General features: G+C 42.3%; 1 protein-coding gene across 6 annotated transcripts in view; it reads right to left on the bottom strand.

Moving 5' to 3' along the window:
* Positions 1–19766, bottom strand: part of BAIAP2 (BAR/IMD domain containing adaptor protein 2) — a 141016-nt gene that overhangs the window by 74377 nt on the left and 46873 nt on the right. The window lies entirely within an intron of this gene.

A 19766-nucleotide genomic window follows, 5' to 3' on the forward strand; every position in this document is an offset into this window, starting at 1 on the left:
TTCGTTTAATTACCGTATATGACCCTGTCAATTTCCAAGACTCTGGGCAGGGAAATTACACAAGTTATTGTGTGTAAATAAACATGTATATCATTAGCTCAATTCATGTGAATAGACCAGGAGGAGAGGATAGTAGCCACCTGTATCAAATGGAACAAGTTAGTTTTTTATTAAATAAATGATATGTTCAGTTGTACTTACAGTACAGAAAATCAAATTATTCTTTAAAGAAATTAGGTCACTGGTTTATTAATTCCATTAGCTATGGTTCGGTAGAGCGGGGCAGATCACTTCTACAGATGCTGACCGGGTTTGCTAAAATGTATTTATCTTACTTGGATACGCAGAGTTAATTAAATGTCACCAAGAACGAAAGGTGTGTGACAGAGCAGGGCGACAGGACCCGCACTAATTGCATTTAACGGTTGTACAGAAATGTGTTCCCCTTTAAATCTGCAAAAGTTGAACAATAACAGGGTGATTTACTAAAGGGAGAACGGTCAGGAGTTCAAAGTGCATTTAACATTTTAGATTAAAATAGCTGAACTGGAAGTTCTGACTACTTCCCAGTCAGCCATTTTGGCCTTAAATTTGAAATTTACTTTGAATTCCTGACAATTGTCATTTTACAATAACCCTGCCAGAGTATGGCTTGGCAAGTTCAATCCAGCAACATGTAGGAGTCGGACTCTGCAGTGGAAAACCTTCCTCGAATCGTGAAATGCAACACAGCACCCATAGGTCACTCGCACAGTATCCCCATCATATGCACCTATTTAGGAGGGACTGTCCCTATTTTAGTACCACATCTGTCCATCTTTTCTGGGAGCTCCATATTGTTGGTTTGTCTGAGTGTATAACAGAGCTCCACAGCAATAATACTCCCAGTAATGTGTCTGAGTGTATAACAGAGCTCCACAGCAATAATACTCCCAGTAATGTGTCTGAGTGTATAACAGAGCTCCACAGCAATAATACTCCCAGTAATGTGTCTGAGTGTATAACAGAGCTCCACAGCAATAATACTCCCAGTAATGTGAGTGTATAACAGAGCCCCACAGCAAGAATGTAGTAACGTAATGTGCTTTTAAATGAAAACTATACCATTAGGAATCCAAATTTGTGTGCCCAAAGCTATAGTGCCCTGGTCAGTGTTTAGTTGACAGGGCCCCCACTGCCAGAGTTATAAGAGGTATTTTACATAACTATTCCTCCTTGGAGTGCTGTCTCTTCGCTAAAGCTCCTCCTCTTCGGCTGAGAAACAAAACTGATATCAGCCAATCCAATGCTTTCCTGAAGGAAAGCACTGAGAGGCTAGTGCGCATGCACAGCAAAACGTGGCACCAATCAGATCTCTTCCTTATATAACAGAGCTTAAACTGCAAACTTTTCATTTGCAGGGTTAGAATGGGAGGGGGGAGGCGGCATGGCAACCAGACCAAATAATATGAGATGGGTGCCTATAGAGTTCCTTTAAACTACAATAAATGTTTCTAGAAACCAGTGTATGTAAGAGATGCATAGTTCTAGTTCTATAAATGGTTATTAGTGAGTCACCTAAAGTTTCTCAGAACAGCCTCGCCCCTGGCCACAACCCTAAAATTAAAGGGTCCTTCTCTTTTTCCACTTGCGTTGTTGGGAAGTGTGCACAAATACCACCATCACATTTAGCCAGCGTGTCGACCAAATAAATTGCTGTATCTACGGCATAGTTTGAAAACCTCACTTACACCCCAGTCTGTAATTACAACATGCAATTAGAATTAATCTTTCGGCACAAAGGACAGAGGAATTGGAGTTTAATCACTTTCGGGAATGATCTCTGTATCTCAAGCCTCTAATCTGGGTCCTGAAGAGTTCCTCTCGGCACCTGTGACTAAGTTTGGTGTTGTGTTAGCCAGCTCTTCTCCTGGGATGTCATACACACAATATGCACTTGGCCATATTTATAATCAATAAAAGGCACAAAGATCCATACAGACATTATCCAGCCATGCGCATGGGTGGGGTTACCTGGTCATGGCTCCCGGTACCTTTCCAGGACTGAGTCAGGCATGATCTGCATTACAAGGCCATATTAATAGTTGCCATGACAACCTTCCTTTTGGTACAAGCCTAGCACAGTTACATTCACAGAAGATGATAGATTTCATTGGAACGGATTTACTTGCAGTATCTCCTACACGTTCTTTGTGTTATCAGCACATTGCATCACTGACTCCTTACAGGCTACGGTGAGATCTAATTAACAATTCGTTACCGATCATACAGCACATGAACAGGAGAATGTGCTCCTTCGATTTCTTATTGCACAAGATGGAAAATTAACAAATACAGATTATTCTCTAAGTGAGAAGGCATTTCGGAGACACATTATATACACACACACACACACACACACACACACACACACACACACGCCTTCTACATATACTTTACTAGTGATTAAAAGTTTCATTTAGCTCTACTTCTTAAAAACGTTAAAGAGACAGTAATTACCATAAGCACTCAGCTCCTCATTGTGGTTATGGTACAAAGAATCTTTGTTTTGCCTGCCTCTTTGCAGACACTAAAAATACAGAAATAAAAAACTCTTGCATTATTGATTTAACTTTGGGCAGCAATGATAGGCTGTGAGCGCTTAGTCTGGTAGAATTAACTGTATATCAACATGTGTGGGAACCCGGAGTGTCCCTTTAATAATATAAACCCACCCAGTATAACTAACTGTAACCTAACCTACACAGTGCATCTAACGTGTGGGAGCCTGGAGTGTCCCTTTAATAACATAAACCCACCCAGTATAACTGTAACCTAACCTACATAGTGCATCTAACGTTTGTGGGAGCCTGGAGTGTCCCTTTAATAATATAAACCCACCCAGTTTAACCAACTGTAACCTAACCTACACAGTGCATCTAACGTGTGTGGGAGCCTGGAGTGTCCCTTTAATATTATAAACCTACCTAGTATAACCAACTGTAACCTAACCTACACAGTGCATCTAACATGTGTGGGAGCCTGGAGTGTCCCTTTAATAATATAAACCCACCCAGTATAACTGTAACTTAACCTACATAGTGCATCTAACGTGTGTGGGAGCCTGGAGTGTCCCTTTAAAAATATAAACCCACCCAGTATAACCAACTGTAACCTAACGTGTGTGGGAGTCTGGAGTGTCCCTTTAATAATATAAACCCACCCAGTATAACTAACTGTAACCTAACCTACACAGTGCATCTAACATGTGTAGGAGCCATGAGTGTCCCTTTAATAATATAAACCCACCCAGTATAACTGTAACCTAACCTACACAGTGCATCTAACGTATGTGGGAGCCTGGAGTGTCCCTTTAATAATATAAACCTACCTAGTATAACCAACTGTAACCTAACCTACACAGTGCATCTAACATGTGTGGGAGCCTGGAGTGTCCCTTTAATAATATAAACCTACCCAGTATAACTAACTGTAACCTAACCTACACAGTGCATCTAACATGTGTGGGAGCCTGTAGTGTCCCTTTAATAATATAAACCCACCCAGTATAACTAACTGTAACCTAACCTACACAGTGCATCTAACGTGTGTAGGAGCCATGAGTGTCCCTTTAATAATATAAACCCACCCAGTATAACTGTAACCTAACCTACACAGTGCATCTAACGTATGTGGGAGCCTGGAGTGTCCCTTTAATAATATAAACCTACCTAGTATAACCAACTGTAACCTAACCTACACAGTGCATCTAACATGTGTGGGGGCCTGGAGTGTCCCTTTAATAATATAAACCCACCCAGTATAACCAACTGTAACCTAACGTGTGTGGGAGTCTGGAGTGTCCCTTTAATAATATAAACCCACCCAGTATAACTAACTGTAACCTAACCTACACAGTGCATCTAACATGTGTAGGAGCCATGAGTGTCCCTTTAATAATATAAACCCACCCAGTATAACTGTAACCTAACCTACACAGTGCATCTAACGTATGTGGGAGCCTGTAGTGTCCCTTTAATAATATAAACCCACCCAGTATAACTAACTGTAACCTAACCTACACAGTGCATCTAACGTGTGTGGGAGCCTGGAGTGTCCCTTTAATAATATAAACCCACCCAGTATAACCAACTGTAACCTAACGTGTGTGGGAGTCTGGAGTGTCCCTTTAATAATATAAACCCACCCAGTATAACTAACTGTAACCTAACCTACACAGTGCATCTAACATGTGTGGGAGCCTGGAGTGTCCCTTTAATAATATAAACCTACCTAGTATAACCAACTGTAACCTAACCTACACAGTGCATCTAACATGTGTGGGAGCCTGTAGTGTCCCTTTAATAATATAAACCCACCCAGTATAACTAACTGTAACCTAACCTACACAGTGCATCTAACGTGTGTGGGAGCCTGGAGTGTCCCTTTAACCCCTTAAGGACACATGACATGTGTGACATGTCATGATTCCCTTTTATTCCCTAAGTTTGGTCCTTAACGGATTAATCGTGAAATGTGAATCTCAGCAGCCTTACTAAACCTGATGAACATAGATGTTATGTAACCACACAGATCAGGAACAAAAAATAAAATAAAAATACAAATGTGGTCTCCTAGCAACTAGTAAAATAGATATAAACAAATAAAGCTGACAAACCCAAATTCTTTATGAGATAATAAAAGACAGGGTTTGAAGAATGCTGTAAGGCAATGTTCGGGTTTAAAATTTTAAGTGTTAAGAACACATATTTCAGAGAGTTCAAGTTAAAAACCCAATGGAGAAAGCATGCAGTAAAGTTGGGCAGATGTTACACACCAAAATGGGTATCAGTCAGAGGGCATCTTATGATTCATTCTGGCATGGCACCTTTACTGCATCCATTTCTAATCAGAAAGGTGACCCTTTTGTAGACCTCAAGGTACTTCCTACCACCATGCTGGGAAGCAATAGTGACATTCCATCCGGTAATCATTACATATTAGCCATTAGGCCTCTTACACTGCCAGTAGTTTGGGATAGGAGTATGGAAATACTGGAGGGCTGTAGTCAGACAATGTACCGATGTTAGAATTACCATTACCACTCCATTTCTTAAATGCTATTTACTAAGAACAAAAAGTGAGCCAGTTACCATGACATTATGCTCAAAGCAGCTCACAATGCTGAGAGAATTTAAAATGTATCGCCCAGAAATGACCCATTACAATGTCGATAAACCATATAGTTACTGGAGAGCCACTGGGGGGGGGGGGGGGGGGTTAAAGGGAAACCCTTTAGGAATCAAAACAACTTTAGGTTAATGAAGCAGGTTTTGTATAGATCATGTCCCTGTGGTCTCGCTGCTCAAGTCTCTGCCATTTAGAAGTTAAAGGGACACTATAGGCAACAAGATCACTTCAGCTCATTGAAACGGTCTGGGTTCAGTGTCCCTGCCCCCCTGAGTCCTGCATAGTAAAACATTGCCGTTTTAGAGAAATTCCAAGGTTTACATTGCAGCACTAAGACAGTGTCTAGTGGCTATCTACCAGACTGGGATCTTACAGAACTTTTGGTCGCTTAATTGCGTTGGACCTCCTCACGATCTGGATGAGGACATCCTTACTCAGTTAAATCCCCAGAGAAAAGCATGTATTGAATGCTTTCCCACGGGGAGAGCCTAATGTGCTCACCTCGCAAGCGCGTGCCCCTTCCCCCCTGTCAGATGACATCAGAGAAGGCAAAGCGCCAAGCGCCAGAGAAGGCAAAGCGCCATTCCGGTGCTGGAATCAGGTAATTGATTAAATGGGTTTTAACCATTTATTGGTTATGGGGCGGTTAGAGGACTCTAGTCTTAAGAATATAAATTTGTATTCCTAACACTATAGAGTCCCCTTAAAATCACTTTTGTTTCCATTTATGCAGCCCTAGCCATTCCTCCCTTGGTTGTGGCTCACACAGGCTGCATGACAAAATTGGTTTCGTTTTCAGACATTAACTCACTTTAGAAGAAGTTTATATCTCCTGCTCTGTAAATAGAACTCACAGGAGGCTGCTGCAGGGGCTAGCTGGCTTTTAACAGAGCAGGAGATATGAAATTCAAGATTAAGCGGATTGCAATACAGGAGCCTAAACAGGAAGTATAGGTCACATGCAGGGAGGTGTGACTAGGGCTGCATAAACAAAGTGATTTAACTCCTAAATGAGAATAGAGCAGTGAGACTGCAGGGGCATGATCTATACAAGTTGTTTTGGTGCCTATAGTGCCCCTTTAATAAAGGAAGGTGTGACAGGATCAGGTAACCTAGGTGATCAGGGTTAAACCTTAGCCGTCAATAAGTATTAATCCTTAGCTTCCCTATGTTTTAAGGTTAACACTTCATGTATACAGAAATAACCACTTCATACCCAGGACATTTTCCAGCAGATAAGCCCATTGTGGCCAGAAAAGGGTTAATGTATACAAACGGACAGACCGGATTCCCATCAATATAATGGGTTATTATTGGAGTCCCTTTATATTGGTGCCCGTTGGATAGAATAGTTACATTTGTTTGTGTATTCAATTCTCCTAACCTGTAACAAGGTAATTATTAGTGACTACATCTCCAAGTAACGCACTTGATAGACATGTCGCTTAAAGGATTGATATCCGAAGAGAGGTTGGTACGTAGACCCAAAGAGCAAGGAACACACAAAACGGGCTTTGTTCTGCCTTGATGTAAACCCGTAGCGGCAGAGGAAATGCCATTGAACAGGCTACTTTTCAAATTCTGATATGAATTTGGCAGCAAATCAGAGTGTGACCCAGCACCGTAGAGCACCATCCCCTCATCTTTGCAGCCTTGAAATTTGCAGATAAAAACAGCACTACTCCCAGAATAGACCGAAAACAATGGGTTCACTTCCAAACAATCCTAGGCATGCTGGTGTAGGTCCAAGGCTGGGAGAAGGATGTGCCCACTTTTCAGGGTCAGATTTGAACATGTGACACAGGATGACCTTGTAAAGATTCTTCTGAGAGAAGTGCATAATACGCCAAGGTAACACAATCTAAGCAAGACCTGACCAGGTAGGATTCTACACACGTTAGCAGAGCATCTGCAAAGCCATCCAACTACGATAGAACTTCGAATTCAGGAAGCAACAATGTACTTCTAGAATTACAGATTGGTGTAAACCTAGGATCTGTGGGGGAAGAGAATGCTTGACCATTCGTATTAGGGGGGTAGCTGCTTACACCAGCTGTCATTCTTACATACCTAATTAAAGGCCCACTATAGGCACCCAGACCACTTCAGCTTAATGAAGTGGTCTGGGTGCCAGGTCCACCTAGGGTTAACCCTTTCTGCTGTAAACATAGCAGTTTCAGAGAAACTGCTATGTTTACCTTAGGGTTAATCCAGCCTCTAGGTACTGTCTCATTGACAGGCGCTGGAAGCGCTTCCGTACTTCTCTCTGATTTTCACAGTGAGAAGACGCCATCGTCCATAGGAAAGTATTGAGAATGCTTTTCTATGAGACTGGCTGAATGCGCGCACGGCTCTTGCAGCGCATGCAACCGATGACGGGGAAAGAAGGCGGAGAGTCCCCACCGCCGAGCGAGCCCGGCGGTGGAGAAAAGGTATGTGTTTAACCCCTTCTTCACCCTAGAGACCCTATAGTGCCAGGAAAAAAAAGAGTATGTTTTCCTGGCACTATAGTGGTCCTTTAAGCGGGAGTTTAGAGGAAATCTTGTTTGTATAAGAACTGCTAAAAGAAGCGGGGACCCAGCTTCCACTACCCAGAGTGGAAAGAATAGATTTTATAGAAATGGGCAATATTTATTTTTTTAACTGAAAACACAAATCACCAGCATCCAATGCTTTAAGTATCCTCTTGTCTGCTCAGTACAGTGAAGAGCAGAGAAGGGACAGGAGAGTGCAGACGTGCACCCAAGAAGCATATTAGGGGTTAAACCACTCAAAAGTGGTTGAACACTATTTTTTGAGGCCAAAATCTTGGGGTGAAATTTTAACTTAAACAGAGACTCCAAACACTATAACCACACTATGGTTATGGTGCTAGGACTGCTTGGCAACCCCCACCCCATTAAGTAGTCAAACCATATTAGAAATGGTTTTGGGTCTTATGTTGGGTCTAATCACTCTCAGCCAATGAGAAAACCCTGCACTGCTGGGCTTGCACAGACATTTCTAGCTCTCTGAAAGCTGTGGTGTTACTTTGGAGTGGTGCCCAGCATTCTACAGGTAAGAGGTCAAACCACTGCAAGAAGACTTTAGAACTTGCAATGGAGAGGGTGCCTCCATTGTACCATAACCACTACAGCACAGTGAAAGAGACATTTATTGGGTCTTGGAATGCTATACTTACCGGACACAGAAATACTAGGTTTATTTACTTCAAAACAAACGAAAATGCAAAATTTAATTTAATAGGGCTCTATGCATTGTCCAAATCAATTTGGTGTGAATAAATTAAACCGTTTAATATTCTGTTTTTTATTCAAGGCTATCATTTTTCAGGAGGGTAATAGCGGCTTGATCCAAGGATAAATCTGACTGCCATTCTGGGGTCAAGAAGGAATTTTTTTCCTAGCTTGTTGCAAAATTGTGCTTCAAACTGTTTTTTTTTGTCTTCTTTTGGATCAACAGCAAAAACAAATGTGAGGAAAGCTGAACTTGATGGACGCAAGTCTCTTTTCAGCTATGCAACTTCTTCCCTCGGGGTAGACCTGCTAGATAAACCGTTCACAGTACTCCCCCAATCTTTCCATTTGCAAGGGAGGATAGTGACAATGCAACATGTAGAAAAGATTATTTGATGCTAAATATCACGTTATGTCAGGTAAGACTGAGCATGCTGAATGCACTGCAGAGTTATGTGAACCAAATACCAAAATACTGGCGGAGCTTTGTAGACATTGCAGTTCCTTAGCACCATCACTGACCTAGATGTCCCCACTGTGTGGACCTACAAACCGAAACATGTCAAGGAGATCAATCGCCCGCACTTCAAAGGGAAAGACATAGGAAAGAATACCTTGTATCGAAAACCCACAAAAAGGGCATGCCATGATTGAGCAAATAACAAATCTGCATGTTACTATGGAGATCTGCAAGGAATAGAAAGAGTGAGTAATTTTAGTTCTAAGGCACACAGGAACAAGGAAACCTGCATAAATCAGGGGTCAACAAATGGTTTCAAATGTAGGTGCAAGCAGAATGAATTATGGGAAATCTGGTCTCCCCCCTCCCAAAAAAACTAAATAAATATAATTAAATGATAATACACTGAAAAAGCCAATATGTTTCTAGGAATTATAAAAAAAAAAAAAAAAAAAAAACACAAAACATTGAAACACGAGGCAGACGTGCAGATTCCTTGGTAGGGAACATAAAAGCATTTACTCTCAAACACTTGTCAGGTTTCTGCAGACACCATACTGTTCTATGTGATGCACATGGAACGAAGGTCTCCAACGAATAACTGTTCAGTTCTCCCCCGGCCTTCCTAGAGGGATTGTTCACAACTCTTGTATTACATGTTTCAGATTTGTTGAGGATTATGTGCTAGTAGATTTCAAAGAGGAAATCTATGGAAACAGATTTATAGGATTGGTCACGAACAAATTTAACCTATCTCCCCCCCCTCCCCCCCCCCCCAAAATAAATTAATAAGCAAATAAAAACCACACACAAAATGCAGAGTGTGTGTTTGTGTAGTATGTGTATAGTGAATGCAGTGTGTGTAGTGTGTATAATGAATGCAGTATGGGGGGATATGGCATTCCCTGGTGGTCCGGTGGCACGGACAGTGCAGTGGGGCCCGCAGCAAGCTCTTACCTCCCCAGCAGGTCCCGTAGCTCCCCTGTCTAAATCTTGCGGCTACCGTGCCGCGCGGAGCGTTGCCATGGTAACCCGTGGCAATGCTCTGACGACCGCGGGACTCGCAAGATTTAGACAGGGGAGTTGAAGGGAGCTGCTGGGAAGGTAAGTAAGAGCTTGCTGCGGGCCCTCCAGGACCACCGGGCTTGTTATGGGCCCAGCAGTCCTGGTCTGTATTATCGGCAATATCGGTATCTCTATAGGCAGATACAGATATTTCCGAAAATACCGAATATCGGCAGAGATCCGCCAGACCGATAATCGTTCAATCCCTATCGGACGCTTTGCATGAGGACCTTTAGAGTCCAGCTCGGCATTAGGGCCCGCTCGTCACGAGGCAGAGGAGAAGGAACTTTGGCCCAGCACAGAGGGATATCGGCGCTGGGATCAGGTCAGTAAATAAAGGGTTTTTAACCCCCAGAGGGAGAGTGTTCCTCACACTATAGTACCTCTTTAATTATGCCATTCCCTTCCTTTCTACAGCACCTTTTTCAAGTTCAAGGCAATCCGAATGACAGAGGTCTATGAACACATATTGGATGTGGCTACTCTAGCTGAGAGGTATGCTTAGTGCACAGCAAGCAATTATAGCCCACAGCAGCTCAGGTGCTACATACTGCCCACGTCTGGGTTAGCCAGCTAGAATTAGTTAATTAATTAGATCGCAGATCAATGAAAAGAGCATCATGTGGAACAGTTAACAGCAGCAGTGCCAACGTTAATAGCAATAACATGTGTATGCAGTGCACAGCTCCAAATCAGAGCTCTACATTGCAAAAAAACTGAGATTTTACACAATGGTGTCTGTTCTGCACCCACAGGAATATTGTACACTGAAACACATGCAAAACAGCTCTACAAATTAACCTCGGAAAGAAACAAAAACACTGACACCATATTATAAAGCCAGCATTTACATACAGAAAGAAAATGGCAACAATTTGTGTTCTGTAGAGAAACCTGTTCTGTTGAATAATAATGTGATGTCAAACAATTCATGGCTGTCTTTTGCACTAATTGCTGTGTAGGAGTTGGATTCCTTCCTATGTACATTGCAAGATCCAAAAATAAAATAAATAAAAAAAAATATGATACCTGAATGCCACGTAGAATTTAACAAAATGGAAAAAAGGAAAGATGATGTGCCCCACATACATTCCGGCAGCTTGTTGTGTGATGGGATTTCTGCGATCTTGTGTTTTGCGTTTCAGTGTATCAGGAAGATAATTGCTATGCTGTAATAGTTACAGTTGCATATAGCTCTAGATTCTGCTTAAGCTGCATGTTTCAGAGCTGTGGAGCAGCCTTGATTAACGGCACAAAAATCGGTTTTATGCTAAAAGCAGGACCCCCACCCCAAATGGTTAGACCTGGGGTCTCAAAAGGGCTCGGCAGCTCTGCATGAGAACACTGTAAAAGATGCAGCTATACCAATTTCCCCATTTCTGTTAGAGAACGTTTTGGTTAGTTTCATGATACTATGCCACAAATGGAGATCGTGTCTGTGGGGGTGCGGAGCACAAAGAAAAGGGTGGCCAAAAAATGACCCATCCAAATGTTCACACTTGCAATTACAGCGGAGTAGGTTTGGGGGTCATGATAAAAATCTACAAGAAACCGCCAAAACCTAAAGAATAAGTAAATACTTTATAAACAGGTTCAATATATCCTGGACTGACTCCCTTTCATCAGGGCCGTCTTTAACGCGGGGCAAAAGGAGCAGCTGCCCCGGGCCCATTTATTCCTGGGGGGCCCCAAAGCATCTGCCCCTTGAGCCCCGCGGGCCCTTTAATTTTTTACCGGACCAGGCCCCTTCCCAGACAGACCGCGGCCAGACTCCTTTCATTATATTTCCTGAGGGCCCTTTAATCATGAGGGCCGCGGCCGGGCCCCTAACAATGTGTTTCCCCGTGACCGGGCTCCCTTGCGGATCATGGCTGGGATCGCATTGCCTTCTGGGTGGAGTGAGTTCCATTCACTTCCTCCCGGCCAGCTAATAGAGAGCCCCGTGGGTAGGAGAAGGAAGAGGAGGAGGTGGCAGACACAAGAGGTATTCTAAAGAAGGCTGTGTGTCAGAGTGTCTGTGTACCCGTGTGTCGGTGTACCCGTGTGTCGGTGTACCCGTGTGTCGGTGTACCCGTGTGTCTGTATGTCGGTGTACCCGTGTGTCTGTATGTCGGTGTACCCGTGTGTCTGTATGTCGGTGTATGTGTATCTGTGTGTCAGAGTGTCTGTGTACGTGTGTCATAGTGTATGTTTACCTGTGTGTCAGAGTATATGTGTACCTGTGTTTGTATGTACCTATGTGTCCGTGTTTGTATGCACTTGTGTGTCAGTGTGTATATGTATGTCTTTGTATCTGTGTATGTATGTGTACATGTGTGTTTATATACCTGTATGTATGTGTAGCTGTGCGTCAGTATATTTGCTTTTGCATGTGTATCTATTTGTCAGTGTTTTTTTTGCTCCTGTGTATCTGTGTGTGCATACCTGTGCATGTGGCAGTGCATACATCCCAGTATTTCAATGCCAACACTGCACACAAATACACCCCTGCACCTGTGTGTGTGTAAGGGTGTATCTGTGTGTGGCAATACATACACCCCTGCATGTTCAACACTGCACACATACACTCATGTCACCCTCCTCACAATGCCACCCCTTTCACCCAACAAAACTCACATTAAAGGGACACTATAGTCACCCAGACCACTTTGGGTGCCAGGTCCCTCAGGTTTTAACCCTTCAGATGCAAACATAGCAGTTTCAGAGAAACTGCTATGTTTACATTTGGGGTTAATCCAGCCTCTAGTGGCTGTCTTCCGGACAGCCACTAGCGGCGCATCTGCGACGCTGGAGGCATATTATGCCTCCATTACGCAGAGCATCCATAAGAAAGCATTGAGAAATGCTTTCCTATGGACACTTTGAATGTGCGCGTGTCACTTGCCGCGCATGCGGCTCCGCTGATGTCGGACATGAGAGCTGATGTCGGCAGGGAAGGAGAGGTCGCCAGCGCAGAGGGAGCCCGGCGCTGGATTAAAGTAAGTAACTGAAGGGGTTTTAACCTTCAGCGCCACGGGAGGGGGACCCTGTGGGTGGGGGCAACTTCAGGGCACTATAGTGTCAGGAAAACCTCTTTGTTTTTCTGACACTATAGTGATCCTTTAACTCCCCTAATGCTGTCACACTCACCTTCTCTCACACTGTCACAAACACCCTTCCATGCTTTCACACTCACCCCCGTTCACCCTGCCACACTCACCCAATCACATTAACCCCCCCAACTCTGTCACACTCATCCCCCCAATCATGCTGTACACACCCTGTCACATGAATCAATCCCTAATCGTGTCACACTTCCTCCTCTAACCATGCCACATTCATCCCAACCCTGTAACACTCACCCCGCAACCATACCACACCACCGTGTCAATTTAATGCCCCCCAAGCTTGTCACACTCACTGCCCAACTTTGTCTCATTCACACCGCCCTAGCACACTCACCTTGCACAGTAACCACCTTTAAGATGGCGGAGTCCAGGGGGCCCAAGCAAATGCTTGCCCAGGGTCCAATCAATATTAAAGACAGCCCTGCCTTTCATTTATACTAGTGGTGGTAAACGGATATGGATGGGAATCTCTTCCCCTGGAGTCTTTCAATAGCCAGTTTTGTATAATAGTTTTTTTTATTGAATATGGGTCAATATTTTAGACGAGAAGCCCTGTGGATTTTAAGAATAGACCAGTCAGAACTATTCAGATCAGAGGAACACTCAAAAACAAAAATACAAAGGCAACATTAGCAAAAAGTGTTATTGAAAAAGTTTTGTGTTTGCGAATACAATAAATTCAATTTGTTCACCTCTGTGAGCTGGTTTGAAGCTTGGGGTAACTGTCACACAGAATGGTTCCCTTCACCCATTTCTCATTTTACCCGACATACTGCAGATTGGCATTATGTGGGTTAACCAAACAAAAATCTCTTTACCTAGTACTGAGAATGCCTTTGTAATTTACAGGACTCCATTATCCGAGAGAGTGATTCATCATTTCTTATCTACCAAGTTCCCCACTTCTAGCACATTCCTATTGAAGGTTAAACAGTTGATAAAACACGTAATGATCTACACTCAGCCCCAGTTATATCCGAGGATCCGAGGAGTGAGACGCCCTCAGAGCTCTAACCTGCTAACTACAACAGAATAGGCAGAACAGGGATCCCAAAGATGGCAGTACTGACTCTTCTAGAAGGTCATTGAACGTGGCAACAATAAGATGATCTTCCACTGGAACTAAGGAGCCATTTCCTGTTCGCATTGCAGTCACCAGCCATCATTATACAAACAAAAAAAAAAACTTAAGGAAGATAATCTGTTTCCATACCAGATATATACATGTAAAAAAAAAAAAAAAAAAAAGGATCCCAAGGCACACCACGGTTTTACACATGAAACAAAGTGTATTCATGCATAGAAAATACAACAAGTCATCATTATAGCAGAGAGAAAGTGTATAGTATAGTGCTCAACCCGTATATAGTACCAAAACCACAATGTAAGTAAAGTGCTAAATGCAAAAACACATTAAAAAAAGGTATACTGACCAAGAGCAGGAGAAATGAAACCCCAACGTTTCGGCTGTGAAGTCTTCCTTTGGGGCCCTCTCCCTTTTTTAATGGGTTTTTGCATTTAGCACTTTACTTAGCTTGTGGTTTTGGTACTATATACTGGTTTAGAACTAAACGATCCATCAGATTACCTGAGAAGCAGGATTCCCCAATGTGGAAAATGTTTTCGCAGAGATCATGAGTGGAATACGATGTACACCTTGCCAGTTTATTCGTGGCACTGCGTGTGGCATTTAAAAACTCATTCACATTCAGCCACGGAAAGCATGTCTCCATCTAGATGAAGTGTTTGTGTGTTCGCTCCCGGAGATGCTGCACCCGGAGTGCAGTTTAACACTCTGATGAAAGCCATGTTTTAACCTTATGTAACTTAAGTGATGCAATTATTCAATGATCAATGTGCCCTTTGTGAACAATGCTCTAATTGTAGTCCTTTCGTGATAGTTCTTCCAGAGAAAATGAGGTGCTACAACAAGGCTGGCAGGCTTACACAATATTAAAAAGTGCTTCAGACAAGCAGTCTTCGAAACCTATGGTGCACAAGGGCTGTAGAACTGCACTAAACAATAAACTCCCAAATATAATACTAGGAAGAGACTCTGTTCCTAGGCTGTCCAGCAGCAAGGACAACAATGTGCGTGGCAGCACTGATTAAAATGTCAATATGATTTTATGCAATCAACCGACATTGCAAAGAGCAAAGATTCAACACACAGCGTATTTGTCAGTCTTGGACAAAGCAAAGTAGATTGACAGACTGGCAGGTCCGAGCTATAATGTGCAATATACACCGGTATACATACATACAGTAATAAACCCTTTTCACTCCAACTCAAAAAAAAAAAAAATGATACCCGGCGCTCTGGTAGCTAAACACTATATACAGAAAAAATACCGGCACTCCAAGGTTTTCCACAGGATAATCTTCTTTATTCTTAATAACATCAACGTTTCAGCTCCCTTACAGAGCTTTCATCACGATACATCTGGTGTATCCGGATTATCCTTTGGAAAACCTTGGAGTGCCAGTATATTTTCTGTATATAGTGCTTAGCTACCAGAGCACCGGGTATCATTTTTTTTTTAGTTGGAGTGCAAGGGTTTATTACTTTTATATACATATACACACTATATATATATATATATACACACACACACACACACACACACCATATATTTAGGGGTATCTTTATATGACGGTGTCACTTATGGACACATGATCCCTAGTAAATAGGTCAACCAGTGGGATAATGTATACCATACACCACCACATATCTTGTACAACAAACTTTGTCGTTTATAAATTGTTAAGACCATGTGGACTGGCCTACATAGCTAAAGACAAATTTACCCCTCCTCGAAGGAATACAAAAATCTCAGATCATCCATCCAAACAGCATTTAGGGATGGCCGAACAGACCTACCTGTGACCAAACATTTCTTTGAATTCAAGTACACTTTACCAACTCTAAAATTTATGGCAATGACCACATCCCTTCACTTACAAGAGGACGTGAAGGAAGGAACCTTCACACCCACCCACCCCTTTTCTGTCTATTTTCACTAGACAGTCTCAATAACACTTTAACCATATGGGCATGGAGGAATTACCTGCAAACTGCAGATGATAAAATGAGGGCTAATTATTTAGAGCTGGTGGGCCAGAGTAGAATTTACTTAATAGGGCCTTGTATAAAAATAATTTAGCTGTTGAGGAGAGGGCTATACAAAATGCACAACTGGTACTGCATTGGGGAACGGGCGTTTAATCAAAATATAAACAGGTGCACTGTCTCTCCAGATAATCTGTAAGGTTTAGGAAGATGTGAAAATATTCTGATCAAAAATGTCTGGTGTACTAATTGGGGGTACACCGAGTACATAGCAGTCAAGGTGAATATATTGATGGCACATCCTGTTCCAATGTTAGAAGTTCAACCCCCTGAAGAGAAACCTCAACCATTCATGGTTATCAAGACAACATGGACAATCTTAGACATTATGTATCATCTGCATATTTGGTTAAATTCTACATCGCCAGCTTTGAATCCCATTTGTAAAATAAGTGCAGTGTAAGAGGAAAGCATAAAAACATAAGTATATATCAGAGTCCTGTAAAACCACTGGGATTGGATTAACTGGTAAAAAAATAAAGCAAGCGTTTCCTATTGGGTTCATTGTACAAACACTTCATCTATCCTGCCAATGTATTTACTTTGTTCTAATCCACAAATCTCTGGAGTGTCACAATACATCAAGCATAGTCCCTGATGGACAATGAAAAGATATATCTGGTCCAGTGAACCTGCACATCTACAAATGGATCACAAATGCATCACAGCAGTATACGGAATTAGGCAGCATACCCTCTGGTGGGAAAACAGCAGATCTAGATCCATATAATGTCCGCATAACAGAGTTACATAGCTGAAAAGAGACTTGCGTCCATCAAGTTCAGCCTTCCTCATGTACATACACATGGCGAGAACCACCTGCACTAGTTATCAATACTCAGGCTGTCGTTTAATAACGGCACTAGCAAGGATTGTATTTTTACTGATCTAAGTATATCCTCTGCGTATGCCGCAATACAATTATATTAAATAATCCATTAGCTTAAAAAAATTGAATTAAAAAAAAAATTGTAACAAAGTAAAGGAGGACAAGGATGCTAGCCTCTCCTGCACCAGTCTACAAAGCCGGGACCCACCACCTTCACAAATGCTCATATTCCTGATGGGGTCCCGTATGCCCATTACCATGTACATCCCTCCATATTGATAAAATGGGTTCTGGAGTCTGATTGGAGAGTGCAGTAGATGGCATCCTGCAGAGATAAAATATTCCCTAGCTATGTACGACTTTAATATTCCAAAATTACACAATTTGTTTTCTAAAATGCACTATAAAAAGTGTTCACAATTTTACAAACTTCAATGCACAAAAATATACGATATAAAGTCCACTTTAACGGACCATTATTAAAGCCTACATGATGGAGCAGATATTCTATAGCCTTGGTTCAAGGGTGTTTGGTATGAATAGATATTCAGAGAATCTGCAGAAAAATGTAGAATAAAGCAAGGACATGGAATATTTCCATGGGGAGAGGGCGGGGGCAGGGGGTGTATTGCACATTATTTGACAATGTCCTATCACACAGAACAAAAAGCATAGATTGTGGATACAGCGTTATGCAACAGGTGCAGGGACTGGAGGAAACGTTTTAGCAGTCATTTCTCAGCACAGAGCCAGTCGAACTTCCACACGAAAGTTTTCATGGTGACAAAGCGTCAGCTAGGTATGGCTCAGCTGTCAAACGATTAACATGCAGTGACATTGTGGAAGAAATATGCAAAGTCCGGCTTAAACATATTCCAGGACACTGAATCAGAACAGCATCCCAGCGTGCACACACACACAATCTGCCATCACATTGATCTGAGCTACACATTACAATACCAATAATGTGCTTCTATCCGGTGCCTGGCTCAGCACTACAGGAGTTGCAATCTACACCAGATCTTCGCTCTAAATACCCCACCGTGCTGAATTTCCTACAAATGACGAGATACAAAATAATACGTACACCAAAGAATCGGCCCCTGGAAAACCAAACAATAACCCTAAATGTCCTAAACTCCCTGAATCTACCACCTAGAGAGCAAAACGCAATAAAAAAAAAAAATAAAAAAAAACACTATTCAGAACCACTTAAAATTTGCCCCCTCCCACCAGCCACCACAAAAGATAGAAACCTAGAATGTGACAGCAGATAAGAACCATTCGGCCCATCTAGTCTGCCCAATTTTCTAAATACTTTCATTAGTCCCTGGCCTTATCTTATAGTTAGGATAGCCTTATGCCTACCCTACGCAAAAATGTTTCTACCATATTCCCCCCCTGTCTCGTCTTTCCTCCAAGCTACACATGTTAAGTTCCTTGAACCTTCATCAAGGATATTTATCACAATCAGAAACTCCTTAAATCTGCCCAGAGCGAAACGATCTGCTCTAAAACAAACAAAATCTACATAAACAAAAATCGCTCTCTGAATCTGAAACCAACATAGTGTTTATTTTTCCATTATGTGGATAATCGTCTCAAACCACAACACAGATTTTCTACAGGGCTCTGAGGAATTGCTAGATGTTTAACTTAGCAAAACTTGACAAAGCCTTAACCTTGTTTTGGCAGAGGGGATTGCAATGCACATATTGCCCTCCTGCTACCCAGGATGAGTATTCCCAGACAAAAGAAAGAAAAAAACAAAAGTGTGATTGCTGCCTGAATGGGTTATGCCAGGAGTTCAAGTGCAATTATTAAGTTTATGAAAAGCATTTATTTTTCAAATCTAGCTTCTCTTCGTTCTATTCCCATAGGTCGCCCAGAGACATAGAATCTGAAATGTGTTGGAAAAGAGAGCGGTCACTGCTGGAAGAATGAGGTATACAATAAGCAAAGGTTTCCTGAGATTTGTAGGGATCAACTGAGGCAAAGCAATTAAACTATTCTTAAATCATCAACATATAGCACCGACTGGTAAACAGACACATTTATCAGATCGACTTTAAAGTTACTATGGACCCAAAGGTTACTTTTATCCCAATTCTATTTTTACAGAGACAAAAGGGTTTTAAAAACCATATTTAATCTATTTTGTGATAAAATACGCAGATACATTTTACCCATTATAGAGCTTCTGCAAACAAGACGTCAATACAGCCAACAGAAAGGGATGGGGCAAATTTACAAATTTATCACAGTGCTCCACAGCAGTGAAAGCCCAAACCGTAGTAATGTGCAGTGTGAGCATCACAGAGCTCCACAGCAGTGACAGCCAAAACCGTAGTAATGTGCAGTGTGAGCATCACAGAGCTCCACAGCAGTGACAGCCAAAACCGTAGTAATGTGCAGTGTGTGAGTGCATCACAGAGCTCCACAGCAGTGACAGCCAAAACCGTAGTAATGTGCAGTGTGTGAGTGCATCACAGAGCTCCACAGCAGTGACAGCCAAAACCGTAGTAATGTGCAGAGTGTGAGCATCACAGAGCTCCACCGCAGTGTAAGCCAAAACCGTAGTAATGTGCAGAGTGAGTATCACAGAGCTCCACAGCAGTGACAGCCAGGACCGTAGTAATGTGCAGTGTGTGTGTGTGAGCATCACAGAGCTCCACCGCAGTGACAGCCAAAACCATAGTAATGTGCAGTGTGTGAGTGCAACACCTTTTGCTTCGATGCAGATTGTTAGCGCTATTTCAATGCTAAATTT

This window comes from Pelobates fuscus, chromosome 5 (genome assembly GCF_036172605.1).
Source record: "Pelobates fuscus isolate aPelFus1 chromosome 5, aPelFus1.pri, whole genome shotgun sequence".
Taxonomy (NCBI): domain Eukaryota; kingdom Metazoa; phylum Chordata; class Amphibia; order Anura; family Pelobatidae; genus Pelobates; species Pelobates fuscus.